Source organism: Archocentrus centrarchus, chromosome 20 (genome assembly GCF_007364275.1).
Source record: "Archocentrus centrarchus isolate MPI-CPG fArcCen1 chromosome 20, fArcCen1, whole genome shotgun sequence".
NCBI classification, from domain to species: Eukaryota; Metazoa; Chordata; class Actinopteri; order Cichliformes; family Cichlidae; genus Archocentrus; species Archocentrus centrarchus.
The window spans coordinates 18165626-18178614 of NC_044365.1; the positions used below are offsets into that span (position 1 = coordinate 18165626).

General features: G+C 38.9%; 1 protein-coding gene across 1 annotated transcript in view; it reads left to right on the forward strand.

Moving 5' to 3' along the window:
- The first annotated feature begins 4726 nt into the window (after positions 1-4726).
- Positions 4727-12989, forward strand: part of LOC115799429 (cadherin-18) — a 105671-nt gene continuing 97408 nt past the window's right edge. Inside the window, exon 1 of the mRNA XM_030756590.1 lies at positions 4727-4948. The gene's annotated coding sequence lies outside the window, so the exon portion shown is untranslated. The remainder of the gene's footprint in view (positions 4949-12989) is intronic.

The following is a 12989-nucleotide window of genomic DNA, read 5'->3' on the forward strand; positions in this document are numbered from 1 at the left end:
TCTATCCTATTACTGGAACTATGAATGTCCACAGGACTTCGGGGTCTCCATGACCCTCTTTTTTGTTGTTTCTTTGTTAAGCCACATAACACTGACCTATGAATCATTTGAGCCTCAGAAAGGTACCTAATTCAAGGGATGAACCAGTGTTATGTCTATACAAAAACAGACAACTTGGCAAGGAACCCATTCTAAACTGTATCTTTGGGCTTTGTGTGATTTTGTGACAGGCTGCTAGTAACAATTTGTTCCCATTTCTTGAGCTGAATCTATGAAAAATGCCAAAGATAATACAATTTGACAGGCATTAAAATAGTATTTCTGCACCAAAAAAGGTGATTCACAAAGAACTATTAGCCAGAAATTTGGCAATGTCCTTAAGAAATAGCAAAAAAAAAAAAAAAAAATCCAGCAAAAACCTGGCGTAGGATCTGAGAAATGCATTCTATGGCCCTTCAGTTGATCCACCCACTGTTCATTGAAGCCTCATCAGAAATGGTCTCAGTGGAAGGGCGGCTGTCAAGAAGTCATTCTTAAGGAACAAAAACAGGCAGAAAATGCTGAGGTATGGCAAATTACACTGGACTGAAAAATATTTATAAAAATTAATAAAGTAATCAGTGGCAGCAGGTCTTTAGTGATAAATTCAAATGTTGTCAATATGTTTGGGGGTTGAGAGGTGAGCGTCTACATCCATCTGGAAAACACTGTGGAGGCTCTGCCATGGTTTGAGGCTGCATTTCAGCCAGTGGTGGTGGGGATCTTCTCAAAATTGATGGAATTATGAATGCAGAAAAGTACTGTCAGATTTTGAGCCACCGTGCAATACCATCTGGAAAGCAACTGACTCACAACTGCTTCATTTTTCAGCAGTACAATGATCCCAAAGACATTAAATTAGTAGTAAATGCACACTTTGACAGATAGGGGAAGAATAAAACAAAACAAAAAAACAAAACACAGACACCTGAACACTGTCAGTCATGGATTACCCCCCCCCAGTCCATCAAAATTTAAAGAAATGAGGGGTGGGTTAAGACTTTTGTACAGACTGTATATTCATTATTTAGAACCTGTCCAAATGGAAAACAACAAACAATGCCACATTTCAATAGATTAGGTCAATTTATGTGGCAATCACATTCCTATGTACAGTGCCTTTATAATGGTAACTGAGTTTTATGTTTAAAAATCTTGCTATTAAGAATATGCTGGAGCAGAACTGAACCCAGAAATATAAATGTTTTCCTTTTCCTGAGACGTAAAAGATAACAAGAAGCTATTAGAACAACTGTTAAGCAGTGAAAACTATATTCAAAAAGGCCAGAAAAGCAAATTGAACTTCACGAGTCTTCATACTGTTTTCCTTGAACACCACTCCTCACTCTCCAAGTCTTCTGAACTCACCGAAGAAATTGGTAGCCATGCTTTGCTTATGGTACTATTAAGGTTCTGGGGGATGAAAGTGCTCAACTCTTAGTGGTTCAAAGATCTCAACCAGAGAACCTAAAAGGGTGCTACATGTTTTTAAAGAGTGTTTTATTTTAAAGATAGGTATGTTTGACTGGTTTTAAAGCTTCTGAAGTATCATACCACATATAAATCAATTTTCCATCTTTGTCAGAAAAAAAGTCAGAAACAGACACTGCTGCCTCCAAATCTTAGGCCAATTATTTTGTTCCTCAGACATTCTTCTTCTTTTTTACTACTAGCACATTACTGAAACTAAAGCATCCTGTCCCTTGATGAAGTTATTTAACCTACAAAGTATGCTGCCATATTCCATAATAATAATACTAGGTGAGCTTCGGGTATCAATTGATGGTGTTTTCTTTGCCACTCAAAATATTAATAGATCTTGTCCACATGAGGGTAAATTAATCAATTATGCTTGGTTGTAAATCTTTTTTGTGTGCTTTGTAGAGCAATGCACTTAATAATTAAAGTACTTGCAGGTGGATTTGCCAACATTAAACATGTTTTTTTTTTCAGTGTCTACTGTAACCTACAGCAAGTTTCTTAATATAAAAATTATTGTGCTGCAGTTTGTTATTTGGTAGCTATTATCCTGTTAAGCTCAAATTTAGCACTGCGTTGAATCCTTGTTGGTACTTGTTGGTCATTGTGAGCGACATCGCTGTTTGCATTAATATTTCTGTGCTGGTGTGTCGCACGAGTTAAACTCAGATGTTTATGTTGGATTTTGTGCCAAGGTATCTTGAGCTAAAGTTACTATTACTGAAATGTATAAGAAAACACTTCAGAGCCAACAGGGCCAAGAGCTACAAAAACATGAAAAAATGGCACATGTCTACACTGATAAAATACAAGCTATTGGATTAAGATAATGAGCAAGCTAGATACAATTATTTTATTTCATTTTGTTTCACAAAGGCATTTTCCATATGCCAATCAATATTCTGTGTTAGCAAAACAGACCTGTTACAGTTACAGCATAGAGTATAGGGTAAGCCAGTATAGTTTTAATGGGGTACTACAAATGAATAATTTCTTTAGTCTTACTGGTGTAATCTCACGTTTCATTCAGTAACCACACAGCTGCTGAAACATAGCTAATAAAAATTTTAACATCAATCTTTAAGATAAACACTGGCCAGATATGATCATTTGCTACAGAAAGTTTGGTAATTGTAGCTCTTTGCTGGCTAAACCTTAACCATTTTGTCAGGCATACAAACACTGGAAATCACATTTTTCCCCAACAATCAAATTCTTAACTCAGCATAACAGACGACCATCACGTCAGCACTAAATTAACAATTCAAACTTAAACACATACATTCCTGAGAGTCTTTGTGCTGTCCAGCACAATATGTTACATTTTATGCCTACTTTTTAATTTCTTTATGTTGACTGATGAGTTGTGTCTGGGCTTGAGCAACAGAGTCACACTGGGGTCTGATTTAACTGTAAAGAATAATGCATTATGCTGTAATTTAATACTGAACTGTAGCTTTGTTTATATTTTCCCCTCAAGGGCAACAACATTTACTTTCTTCTACTGTCCATTTATTTGGTTTAATGCTTTTGTTTGTTATTCAGTTCAGTGCTTGGAGTCAGAATTGCTAGCAGCATTATAATATGAATTCATAAATCTTAATCACATTTTTTAAAAATTTTAACAACTATTGTAAAGTCAGTGAGGAGCAGGTGAAAGAAAATAGAAACACAGTTTGAAACTGAATGAGTTTTAAACACTTAAAAGGAGAAAACTTAATAGAAGATTTCGTCTCTCCCACAGTTCTAAACACCAATTTTATTCTTTGTCTCTTGTGCTTTCTAAGTGAAACTACAGTTTAAAGTGAAAAACAAAATGATTTGCAGACTAGAACACATATACACTCACATATACACATATACACTTTATTACTGCTCTAATTGATTGAATCCAATTTTATTTTTATGAGCAAGCACTCTGCAACAGTGGGAAGGAAAAACTCCCTTTTATCAGGAAGAAACCTGAGCAGAACCAGGCTCAGGGAGAGGTAGTCATCTGCTACGACTGGGGATTAGGGGACATAACTAACCAGCCATTTACAAGAACCCAGTCCATTTATGCATGTAGACATGGTCAAGACCTGCTGAGGTTCAAACAGAGCATCAGAATGGGCAAGAAAGGTGATTTAAGTGACTTAGACTAGCCTGTCTGGCACCAACAACCATGACATATTCAGAGTATTTCAGAAACACCCGATCTACTGGGATTTTCCCACATAACCATCTCTAGGGTTTACAGAAAATGGTTCAAAGAAGGAGAAAATATCCAGTGAGCCACACAACAGAGGAAGGCCACACAGGATATCGTGCCTGTCAGCTAAGAACAGAAAACAGAGATTGCTATTCACATGGGCTCATCAAAATTGGACAATAGAAGATTGGAAAAACTTTGCATTTGAATGTTGCAACAGAAATTGAGACCCCCTCAGACCAGGCTGAGACAGAATAGTTCAGGCTGCCAGTGGTTGTGCTGAAATGCTGTGGGGAGGATACAGTGCTGCTATTATGTTAAATTGGACCAAAATTTGAGACAAATGTTTCCAGCACCTTGTTGAATCTGTGCCACAAAGGTTCAGCGTAAAAGGAGGCCTAATTGCCTAATTGAGTAGCAGCCAGGGGTAACAAATGAAGTGGCCAGTAGATGTAATTTTTATACCATTTCCACAAATAAAACAAAAAACAAAACAAAACAAAAAAGGATTATTTAGAAAACAGTCAGAATTCAGTAACCTTTTCAAGCCATTAAATTGTACATGTGCCTATTTTCCTGTTTCAGAGTACAGCTTCTCTTCTTGCTATAAAATGTTCTTTGCGCTCTATATTCTGCTGGGACAATCTAGGAAGGTAGGATGTTTCTGGTACTGTGTGTGTGTGTGTGTGTGTGTGTGTGTGTGTGTGTGTGTGTGTGTGTGTGTGTGTGTGTGTGTGTGTGTGTGTAAGAAAATGAGAATGGGATAACGTATCGTTTCCTGATCACTATCTTACATAATCACGTGTTAACAGAGAAAGACAGGAGAAGAGGGAGAGAGGGAGATAATGGAGAGAGGCAGGGGGGAGCACAGGGAGGCCGGTACGAGTTTGAGAGCCGTGGATTGATCTAAAAACCGACCAATCGGGCGCCTTCCTCGACTTGAGCTGCCGCAGTAACTGGGCACAATTGGAGGATGCATCGGCGAAGAGATGCGCACACATGCACTAGCTCGGCTCTCGTCCGGTCGCTCGCACATACGCGCACACGCATACGGGAAGGAAGGGAGAGTGTCGGCTCTCTGCAAGCCGTGAAGCTTTGCCCTGGAGAGGATGACAGTGGTAGAGGAAGGAAATTGAAAGAGACGGAGAAAAGGAGAGAATGGGGAACAAACTCAAACTCGCACATTCTTTTCGCCCTTAATCAGCTGTCATGTGGGTTCAGGGGGGTGCGCGTGGACAGGTAAGAGAGAAAAATAACTTTGTATGCTTTTTTTCCCCCTACTGTCTAACCTATTTCAAGTTGTCATTTGCATGTGTGCGTTTAACTCTCGGTGGCGTGCGTGTGCCTGCGGGAACACGCTGCTGTGCTTCACAGAGCAGGTAAATAAATTGCCTGGGGGTCTTGAGCGCGTGAGTGAGCGCTTCTAAGCCGAGAGTTTGACTGTGCGCGCGTTTGCATTTGCGCCCCGCGTGAAATTGTGCACTAAGCAGGAAGAAACGGACATGATGGAGGGGGCAAAAAAGTAAGCGTGCGCACACGTCATTTTTGTGTTATCAGGAGTGTATTTGGCTCCGACGCGCTTCGGTTTTTCTCCCGGGGTGTTGTTTCACACATTGCCTCAGTGGAGTTATGAATGATGGACAGGCTGCTATAACAGAGTGGGAGTTGGAGGCTACCCGATACCTCTGATGCGTGTGCCGCACCAGTGTAGCCAGACTGAAATTTACGCGCAGTGCAGGAAACAAGAGTCCACTCATTGACTGCAGCTTCTATAAGTAGAGCTTTCTCTCTCCGCACCAGACTCCATCTCTCTATAGAGAGAGAGATAAAGGCGCATTTAGAGTGAATGCCTCACTTATCTGAATGCTGTGAGATGCTTTGACAGTCGCGTGTGTGAGTGTGTGTGGATAGAAAGATGCATAAGGCAAGTGTCAGTTGCTTAGCTGTCCCCGTTAGTGTTGCGTTGATTGGCTCCCGGTAAGCACAGGGTGGATTGTATGGCTGCCAGTTTTGCATTGCATCTTTCAAAGATCCTCACCTCTTTGATGTGTTTGCAAATGTTTAAGAAAAAGATGCCAAGTGTCTTGTAATCCAATAGCATGTTTTGGGCTACAGTGTCTGGTAAAATGATGATATTTGGTACACAGCTGAATACTGAATGGCTTTATTAGAGACCATCTGGTTGCTGCTGTTGGAGTTCTGACATTGATGCAGACAAAATGCAAATCCTCTTTCAAATGACTGAAAACTGCACTAAGAAAGAATTTTAAATATATTTTTCCCTTTATTTGGGGCCCTGGGGACACTCATAGTGGATACTATTCCAGTGGATTAAAGCCTAGTTCTTATTTAACCATAATGACACGATTAGGAGAAAGAAAAAAAAAAAATCAGCAATTTATTATCAGCTAATCTATCAAATATTAGTCAGACAGCTGGTTAAGTGTTTAGTTGGTAGCATGTCGCAGATTATTAAAATGTCCATAACAATATCTCAGGGTGCAAAAATCACTAAAGGTCCACATTTATGAACCTTTCACCAGCAAATGTTTGGCATTTCTGGATTGTAAATGACTAATAATGAATCAATCATCAAACTTCATTGATTAGTTTCAGCACCAGACTGCAGACCAAGGGTTTGGTTATGACACTGACCTTCAGTATGTAAGATGCCTCACATACTTGCATTCATTACATGCAGTGAATGCAGCCTTTTGAAGGGCCTGTGCAGAACCACATAAGTCTTATCTTACTGTGTTTGACTGTATAAGCCATTATCACCTATTTTTCCAATATTTGTCAGAACATGTTACAGGAGCGCTACACAATTACCGACCCAAGCATTGAATTAACTATCACAGCTACCAAAGTCAAGTTAAAATAAAAAACAGCAAGTGTTAACTTTCATGTCTGTGCATACTGTTAAAGCAAGAAATGAGGCAGCTGACTGGGTTCTAAAGAGACCTTAAGAGTTGGTGCTTGAATCTGAAATGTACTGGTTATCTGCCCAATTTAATCTGGCAAGTGGAGGAGTCTGGAATAGCATGGCAACATATGCAAAACATAACCCACCAGCTGCACTAGCAAAAATAAAATGCATAAGAAAAAATAACTGAAGAGCAGATTGATGAACACAAAACTGGGAATGATTATTTTTGTTATGACAACCAACAAAGAGACCCTAAAATTGCTCATTCACTTTGACTAAGATGAGTTAGATCTACAGTGTTGATGTGAACCTCCACATAGCTATTTTCACCTGTTAACATGGCCCAGATATTGAGTAATACAAATTGTGATGGGCTGGTTTTCTGGATAATAAGTTAAGTGAATGATCGTCTTAACTCTGGAGTTAAATGGATTTTCTTAAACACAGACACACGCACATTCATGCAGTGCCACCATTCAACAGACCAGATGATCATTAACAATGCATTTATAAAAAAAAAAAAAAAAAAAAAAAAGAAAGATGGAGTGGCACATTACAGATCACCTGCCTGGTAATAATCCAAGGTGAAATGCGGATGTACTAAAATGACAATAGCCTGACTTGACTTCATTAGACACTCTTGGCTGATATGGAATACATAAGTGTCCAGAGCTAATTTCACCATTCAGTAAAATTTGACTTGATGTGAGCTGCATTTACAATCAGGCTTAAGTGTTTGGATATCCCACTGTGTTTAATGCATGTGGTGCATATTGTGATAAATGCACGAAGGCCAAAGTGAACATGTTAATCACTGGAAACTTTGTTTGATGCCAGACATGCAAACATTACCATGAAGTCAAGTGTCAACTGAAGTGCGAACAATTGTGCAATTAGCAGTCGCTCATTAAAGTGTGTTTGTAGCAGAGCAGACATCTTAAACTCTCAGCATGGCAGCAAGTTGCAGCTCTACCGAATAACAGTTTGTCAAACTAGGTGCAATTTTAGAACAGGCACTCAAATTACAGGGAAACTACATTCAGCTACCCCCTGCTGCCCACAGACAACTCTGCCAAAGGACTCTGAAAGGCAATGTTTTGATCATTTTTGATAAGTTTGTCTACCTAAGTACCAAGGTTCTGTCACATCGCTAGCAGACTAGACAGGAATAAGAACAGTGGATTATTATTGCCCCAACAGCACATTCAAAAAGGTCATTTAAAAGACAAATCCTGCCTCCACCATACACTCCCTATGTCTGTTCAATAGCACCTGAAACGTAGGGACATAATTCAAATAAGAATTATAGCTTTAGCAAGTCTTGTCAGCAGTGCAATCATCTTCTAAATCCAGGATAGTGAAATAATTCCCTGCTTCGAATGCAGCAATGTGATGCTGTTGTGCGGCTTGCAGTGTTAAATGATGTATGGGATTTTGTTGTTAAACTTTGGAGACATGACACCTTGATGGGAATGTATGCTTACACTCAAAAATGAGTTCTCAAATTGAGAATTAATCATGCACTAAACACTGTTTTAAAGTCCTGGCAGGGCAGCAGTCATTAATCTGAAATAAGTTTTAAAGAAAAACAAAAAGAAACAGCTATTATGAAGAGCTGACAGAGGGGGGAAGAGTGGCACTTAATAAGAGTTAAAGAATTAACAGAATCCAGTGGACGCCCTTTCAAATTTGACAAAGATGTAACGGAAAATGATTGTGCTGTACCTCATTTGTAACAAGGTGGGGAAACAGGTACAGAAATCTTTCAAGCTGCATCTTAACCTGTTTTGGCTTCATCACTTCAGTTTACAGTAAAACATTAGTTTTAAGATTCTTAGAAAATGGTTTAAATGGGTGAAGTCTCTGGAGTTCATTTTTTTTTAACATATTTCTAATATCTACATACATAATCCATATAAATTTTATATTTTCTTTCTACGCTACAATACACATTTGTTAACCAATGTAGCTAATCCTGTTTACTACTTTATCATTGGTTCTGAGATAGTCATTAACATTCCTAAACGGGCACCTTCTGCTAAAGTTTCAGTGCTTCCTTGTCTGGGCCATTGAAGTAGCCATTATGCACAGTTAGGTCAGTAGTGTGGGCTAAGAGAAGATCTTCTCCAAGATCTGATGAACTGATTTGGTTTGGTCTACATGGTAATAGCTCAGATCTTGGAGGAATCTTTGCTCTTTTTCTCTTAGAAGATGGGAAAATCAGTCAGCAAAGCCAAAGAACACTTAGCTGGCTCATTAATACCACCAGAAAGAGATTGAATGAGTTCTTATACTTTTAACTCACCATTTTGGGTCAGTTGCCATCCAGCATTTTCTATATTTTGATTTAGAGTTTCATTGCCTCCAGTGAAACTCAGAGCACACTGACATTATTGCACTATGGGTGTCTTCTGTATGGGCGAGAGCAACATTAGAATGATTCATCTCCTACTCTCACTGTCAGTGACGAATGGGCAGTAAAGCATTTCCTTATAGAGCACTCACCCTATAAAAGGAAGTTTGATCGTTGGCAAGCATGTAGGCCAAAGCTTTGTGGTATCTCAGTAACACAAAGTAAATGATAAACTTGCTCCTATTTGGCTGAAATAATCAATAGATGGGGTGCCTCACTGAAAGAAAGAGTTAGAGTTCTCTGAGCTTTACTATGAAATATCTGCATTTATTTCTTTAAACTTGAGGATCCTCAAAGTGACTCGTCCAATCTAAGCAGATGCTGGGGGGGGGGGGACTGGGCTCCTGTTAACTTTCAGCAGACAAAAGCCACAGCTCTCTAAGCACTGCAAAATTCCTTTTAAGGATTTAGTTGAAACATCAGTCTCTCCTACAGGAGATGGCTTTGTGGTGAGTCAGATTGAGCACAGTTCCATTTATGTGAATTGCATAAAAAAAAAAAAACTGTTTTGGCACAATGCTTTATTTAAATGACCAAAATGTATGATTCAAAATATAAAATGAATGAAAACCAAGATGTCCTGTAAAAGGGGCGGGGGGGGGGGGGGGGGGGGGGGGGGGGGCACACTGCAGTAGGATGTATATGAGCGCATTTTGTCTGAATATTTGTCCAGTGTTTTATTGGAAGAATGACTTTGTCAGCCATGAAAACAGAGCCATTTGATTGCCAATGTGCTGCATGAATACTTAATGTACTATTAAAGGGGTTGGATTTCCATTTCACATTTGTGAGTGTTTGCTCAGACTTTCCCTTTTTTTTTTTTTTCTTTTATACATAGCTCTTAAGGATGAACTGTCATTATGTAATCACTGTGCATTTCTGCCTGGGATTCTGAGGGCTACCTCACAGTATTTTATTTTATTCTCTGCTTGAGTGTGTTGGGGTGGTGGGTATGCCTTTTGGCCACATTCAGTATGTTTCAGCTTCCAAAGGGAAGCTGCATTTTATTCACCTGGGTACATCCTTCACTGTGCTTATTCCTATTTAGATTTACATTCTGAGGTTCTAGGCTTTTTACTAACACTTTTGTACTGAGGAATTTACAGAGATTTGTGGCAGATATTGCTCAAATGAATCTACAGTGTTTGCAAAGAAGAGTTAGGAAGATATCTCAGTTTAACCAAAATATGACTTAGGCAGTTATGCTGAGGTTAACGATATGGGATTAAACCTCTGGTGAAACGACAGCTTTCTTTTCATTAAGACATCTGTAGAAGTTTTAACATTTGGCAACGTTAAAAACACTTAATTAATTCTGTCAACTGCAGTATTGTGCGAAAATCTTGAGCTGCTTCATATTTTGCTTCCAAACTGTCTGACCTTCTGGCTTTTAAAGTGGTCTTGAGCAATTGTCCTCCAGGCTTTCTGAAGGTCTTCCAAAGTTTTTCTTTGGATGTTGGCTGCTTTTCACTTGTTTTCTATCCAGTCCTTGTAACTGACCATTTTCAGAGGAATTATTTTTTATTGGTTGAGCATTTAACTCTGACCCATAAAATTCTTCAAGCATGAAAAAAAGGCTTCTAACTCAAAGAATAAACCAGTGTTGTTTACACATAATAGACAACTTAGCAAAGAAGCTATTTTAAATTATAGCTTTTTTAAAACTTTGTTAGCAGCAGCCCGTCACAAAAAAAACAAAACAAAAAAAACAATTTGTTACCATTTCTTTAGCTGAATCTACCAAAAATGCCAACAACACAGGCATAAAATATTTTTGCACCATTCTCTCACCAAATATTGACTTTCAAACTTGTCAAAATTATACAAACTCTGTTTTGCCTTATGAACTATATTGCTGTTCATGCTGTTCAAGACTTTTGCACACACTTTTGTACTGTATTTTTTTAGTAGAATTGTTTCATACTGTGCATCCACAACCAATACGTTACTACTTCAACCAAAGGAGTTCAAGTACCTCAGGGTCCTTTTCACAAGCATGCAGGGGAAGAATGGGGAGACAGATTGACAGGTGGCTCTGTGCAGTCTTCAGTAATGTAGATACTGTACTCGTTTGTTGTGTTGAATAGAACAGAGCCAAAAGGCAAAGCTCATGATTTATCTACATCCCTACCCTGACCTTATGGTCACAAGCTATGGGGAAGAGTGACCAAAACAAGATCGTAGATATAAACCTATATTGACAGACTGATATCATGAAGTAATTTTTTTGTATTGCCATTGTGAACTTGTTTTTCCCTTTTTCATGTGTTATTTTACACAATAAAACCCTAACCTGACCTTAATCATAGTCCTAACCTTTTTGTGTCATTTACAACCATAAAATTAGGAATGCATCAATATGTTGTGCAAAGATCAGTATCAGTGTGTTTACTGCCTTCAGCCTTTCTTCAAATAAGATGACATTTACCAGTGGCAGTGGCCAATGTTTAGCTGTTGTGTCACATCAGTTTTACTCATGCTGAATGTTCAAAGATACTGTAATAAAAGAAAAATAGGTGAAAGGTATTTCCATGGAACAAAAGGGAAAATAACAAAAAAAAAAACAAAAAACAAAAAAAGCATCAACTATCTTCTATAATGCTACTTTAGATAATACACCACGACTGGTGTAGTCTATTGGTGCAAAGTTAAAAATATGTTGACATTACATTTGAAATGTCCCTAAAGTGGTGTGCTATTTATACCTATTCCCAGATAGCGTGATGTTTTTGAGTGGTGTTTGGGCTAATCCTCTAACCTAGGATGAAGAGGTGAGTCATTGAGGAAGGGCTCAGAGTACGATTTCTGTTTCTCCTCACCAAGAAGAGCCAGTTGAGATGATTCAGGAGAGTGGGCTCCAAGGCGAGGTGTGCTAGGGATGCCCAACTGGCAGGAGACCAAAGTGCAGATCCAAGAAACACTGGAGAGGTTGTATGTCTTAACTGGCTTGGGAAAACATTTGAATCTCTAAGGAAGAGCTAGAGGAGATGGCTGGAGAGATGTAGCTCTCAGCGGTTCTATTTGCTTTCCCCCTCAACCTGGACCTTAAGTGGTAGAAAATGGAGGGATGGCTAGAATACAGACTAATTCAGAAGTCATGTAGTGAGCTGACAGAGTCAAGTCAGTAAGTTGTCTGTGTCACAGAGCAGAGAAACCCTGGTGTGTGGTGCTGATAAAACATTAGTGTGCTCTGAGCCCATCAGACTTGTTCACCCTTCACGTGCACCTCTGGCATGTGAAAGAGATGTTAATTGGACCATGTCAATGCTTTATGAGAGTGAGAGGGCGAGGTGGGAGATGGACAGAGCATCCATACTGATTCACAAACCTGAGGCAAACGAGAGGGGAGCCACTGGAGGCTGTCCACTAGAGTTAAGGCAACATATGGAACTTAAACACCACTTGAATAATTCTGGAAATGGTTACATTTTTAGAAAACAATCAACCACCATCTATAATTCTATCTGGAATTCTACTCAGTCATCTTTTAGAGGGGTTTTACATTATGTAGATTTAAAAAAAAAAAAAAGTATCAGGATGTCAGGATAAATTAAGCAATATTTGTTATTTCAGAAATATCAGGTATACATACTTCACAATGTAAAGTCTGTCACAACACTGACTCACCATTATTGCTATTAATTCTCCAGCCAAGTTGCATGGTGTGTAATCAGACTGTAGTTTTCTGACTTGTGATTGAACCATCCGTTTTGCAACATCTGCCTGCTTCCACAGCACAAAGACTCTAGTTGTGAGCTTGGAAACTGTTGTCAAACTGTCAAACCATGTGCCAGAGTGTCAAATGTCTCTCCATGCATTGAAATTAATCTCAATGTGCGTGAATAAGTGCGATGTGCCAAGAACAAATTTCAAGCTTGGCATCCAGTTGATGTCAGAGTTTTTTTAAGGTTCATATGCATTCTTAAATGACATTTATA